Genomic DNA, 4,474 nt, shown 5'->3' with positions numbered 1-4,474 from the left:
GCTAACGCCGGGAAAGAATTCAGTAAATATTTAAAAAAAAAAAAAAAAAACACTGCATTTAGAAAATGTGTGCCAAGGCCGAATTATGTAAAGGATTTAATTCTCAACTAAATATTCTTAATCAGTTAATATGAGTTCACGTAATTTTAAATGTACTTAGTTCCGTGTAAATGATTTTTTTTTTTTACCACACGTAAATGAGAGGTTCTACAACAAAGTTCGTTCGTACGTACAGAAAGAAAGAAAGGCAAATTAACTAAAAGCAAAAAATTTAAAAAAGGTAACTGATTATTTACTTTTATTCTTTAATGAAATTCCATTTAAATTGGCAAATTTCATTAAACATTGTACTTTAATGATGCCAATGAAAGACACATTAGGAATCCCATGATACCAGTGGGTACTCTCACGAAAAACTGTTACCATAAAAACCAATTATTTCACGCATAAATATTTATATTGATAATGTTGATGTTTGAGACACAACAAGTCACTCTTTCACTATTTTTCATATTCAAGGCTCCGGTTTAATGCTCATTTTACACCCAAGACATTATTTTTGTGAGAGAACAGGAAGTTATCAACGTGAACAGATTGCGGTATCTGTGGCTTGAGCCAGAGTAAATAGTTTAATAAGACAAACCTTAGTCTTTGATAACCACTCGCCATCCAGGTGAATGTAAACTAATTGTTGCATCTATTTGTGTTGTCAACAGTTTGCGAGCTAACATCCGAAAGACGTTCGGGCTCACATGCGGTTCCTTTTCGTCGAAATGTCTAGGGGTTGAACCGCACGTGTCTCATTACTCGCTCTAAATTAGACACTTGTGACCCTTTGGTTAAATTGTCTGGCTGATGGCAAATTGGCGAAATACAGAGTGAATGTAACATATAATAACTGTAATAATAATATCTGGAACTAAATTAACGAACCATAAATGGTGTAGGTCGCACAGTTCCGGTTCGGTTAGAATAATTTTTATTCAGAATGCAACTAATAGTGAAAGTGGTCGTATTTAGAGTTACTGTTACACTCGAGCGCGTATCCATTTCACACAGTTCGATCATTCACAATCTCATCGTGAATTACAGGTCCACTACTCCACCTCGTTAACCATGCGAAAAGTTAGAGTTCACAATAGGCGCGCGTCTGCGTACCGCTCAGAGACTAAGTCCCGCGATACCGCTGAAAGCGAAATTTTCTGAGTCGCTTCACTTCCTGGCTGCCTAAGGACCGACCGTCCGCTTTCGCTTCTGCATCCGAACTGTACCCTTTGGTGTCTCCACCGGAACTGTACTCTTTGGTGTCTAGACCAGAACTGCCCTCTGTTCGTCTCCGACCGAGTTTCCCACGCGTCGAACATCTTCGCTCAACTAACTAGCGCAGTTCCCTTTCCCTTAATCCGTCCATCTGATTGGCTACAGCTTATGCTACATTACATTTTAACATATTTAAATAATCAAAGCTTGACCACTTTCACATTCTGAATAAGCACTAAACCACTCCGTCGTCAGGCCACGAGTGGCCCACCGGGACCATCCGACCGCCGTTTCATCCTCGGTGGAAGATGCGGATAGGAGGGGCGTGGGGTCAGCACACCGCTCTCCCGGTCGTTATGATGGTATTCTTGACCGAAGCCCCTACTATTCGGTCGAGTAGCTCCTCAATTGGCATCACAAGGCTGAGTGCACCCCGAAAAATGGCAACAGCGCATGGCGGCTTCGATGGTCACCCATCCAAGTGCCGACCATGCCCGACAGCGCTTAACTTCGGTGATCTCACGGGAACCGGTGTATCCACTGCGGCAAGGCCGTTCCCCACGTTATGAATGCTGTAACAATAATATCAATTACGTAATGAACGTTAAATTCTTTTACATATAACCATTACAATTTCGTTCTTAACTTTGAATGTCACGGCTAGTAGCCTTGCATCAATGTGCTTTCTCATAAATAAATAAAGAAAAAATGTAACTATTGTGCACTACACCTTACAACAAATATTCTATTACCTAATGATTCAATAAGGTGTCATGCTGTTATCGTTCAATGTCTTTTGTGTGGAGGAAATGATGGTCTGATGCTTAACTGAAAATACCGATAATTTATACTATATCTTTTAAACAAACAAAGTTACATAGTTGATATTTACAACATTTGTCATTCTAATGATGCGCTTCTATATGAAATGTCGATCGTTCAGATGGACCAAAGTGTTCAAATCTTGGCATTCAGGTTTTTGTCACAAAACTTGTTAATTTCGCTTTAACAGTAAATCCTAAACTGTTATAGATATGATCCATATACAAGTTTTATTTGGATCACCATGAAATCTTATGGAGGATGGCAGATTAAAATTATGGTGACTTCTATCCCTGCACTATTACAGAATTAAATAGTTTTCATAAATGTTTCCCTTGATGGCCGATCTTAGGTTCGCCATATTTAACACTGCTACGTCTGCTTGGTCACAAAAGCCTTCTACTGGGTTTCCCTATGACGTAGGTTCTCTTCTGTCTCACTCGTACACTACAGCCCTTAGGCCTCAATAGACAACAGACGCCTATGTGTTTCCCCATTTCGGGGTGCATCTGCGCCCTTTGTGGCATCCGGTCTTGGATGACATGGTTCGTTTCACAATTCCTGAAGGCTGACTCTTTCGGCCATATACTCGAATGAGAGCTAAATGCTCGTTAACTCACAAGTTCTTGATTTACTTGTCAGTACGCTTAACTAGTATTGTTTGTCCTATTTTACGATAAACAGACTTGTGCCATAATTTCTGTAAAAGATCAATCCCATATTGATATATTAATCAACCATCAACAGTTGACTATAATAATGATAAAGCCACCATTTCATTAAATTACTCCAGAATTCAATTTCATTCAGATTCTGATAAAAGTGATAACCTTTATCTCAGTCTAACAACAACAACCACAGTCAAATGGCAAAATCAATTTAGCAGACGCATGGGCCAGGTAGTCTAGTGGAAGGCTCACTAGTAATAGTGATTGCTGTCAGTAAACTCATAGTTGCCAGTAGCCTTTCAAACCATACCGAAAGACCAGTGTAGCCTTGTAAGTCTTAACGTACAGTTTTGTAAATTCAATTCTACATGTCCAATTCAATAAATAACCGTAAAAATTGTATAAAAATATAAAACTTCGACAAAGTTTGTGCTTCTTTATTATCTTTTGTTGGTGTTCTACAAATGTTTTGAGACGGGTGTGGCACGCCTGCGTCGCGTACGGGGTACTGGTAATTGGTGAAGCGAGATGGTGACACCCTTCCAGGCTTACACCAAAGTGGAGGAGAGGAGTGTCATTAAATTTCTGTTAGCTGAAGGGTTGAAACCAATCAAATTCCACCGCCGGATGGCAACACGAAGAAAGTTGTCGGAGTCGCACTCAAGTGTGCAAGTGGGCAGGTAAGTTCAAACGGGGCGTAACACGTGTTGAAGATTCACCACGCCTAAGACGCATTTCATGTGCAACCACGTAGAACAACATGGCAAGAGTTGGGTGGATGCGGTAAAATAGGATATAACGGTGAGTAATATTGTAGCAACGATTAACATTAGTGTCAGGTAAGACCACCATATTGTTCATGACTTACCGATATTTCGGTGAGTGACTGACTGGTGGATTGAAAAACATTTGACGTCGGAAATGATGCAAAGGGGCATGGATGTGTGCAGGGGGCTTTTGCGACAGTACGAAGCTGGAAGGAAGGCATTTTCCCCGTATTGTAACGGGTAACGTGCTGCGTCTCCAAAACCCAAGAAAATGCGAACTGAAAGAGGTGCTGGTAAGGTCTTAGTGACTTTTTTTCTGGCCATAACGGATCAGTTGTAGAACACTGTGTTTCGAGAGTTCTGAATGTGAACAGTGCGGCTAATGCAAACCTTATGCGTGAAAATTTGAAACCAGCAATTTTGAGAAAGCGATGCGGTCTTGTGTCGGGGTACGTCCTATTACTGCAGGACAACGCGAGGCCACACATTGTTGGCGTCACATTATATACCATCAAAGACCTCAAGTCAGTCTGCTTGCCCCAACCCTCGAACTCCGCGAATTATCACACTGATAACCCACTTAGAGAAACTCCTAGTGGCTCAAGGTGCGCTGATCGTGAGGAAGTCCAGCCAGCAGTGCATAACTGGTAGCGCACAAGCCCCCATGAATTCACCGGACATGATACTGAGAAACTTGTGCAATGCTGGTATAAACAGATATAATTTGAGAAGAATTACGTTGAAAAATAGATAACTGTTGTATTCCATTCACGTCACAAATTGTTATACATTATCCCACATTTTCTTGAATGATATTTGTACTATCTTTGCTCAATATCTGGTCTCTGACCAAGACGTAGACACTTCGCTTTGTATGGTACTTTTGTACATCGTCGTTGTAAATGGAAGCGTAGAGGTATGACAAGGCCATTATATTTTGTTTCACCAGTTAACGAC

General features: G+C 40.7%; 1 pseudogene; it reads right to left on the bottom strand.

Annotated features, from left to right (window-relative positions):
- Positions 1-1,701: 1,701 nt before the first annotated feature.
- Positions 1,702-1,819, bottom strand: LOC124552632 (annotated as a pseudogene).
- Between the last annotated feature and the right edge of the window lie 2,655 nt (positions 1,820-4,474).

The sequence above is a fragment of the Schistocerca americana genome, chromosome 1 (genome assembly GCF_021461395.2).
Source record: "Schistocerca americana isolate TAMUIC-IGC-003095 chromosome 1, iqSchAmer2.1, whole genome shotgun sequence".
NCBI lineage: Eukaryota > Metazoa > Arthropoda > Insecta > Orthoptera > Acrididae > Schistocerca > Schistocerca americana.
Note: the sequence above shows the minus strand (reverse complement) of the source record. Positions and strands in the feature narration are given on the sequence as shown.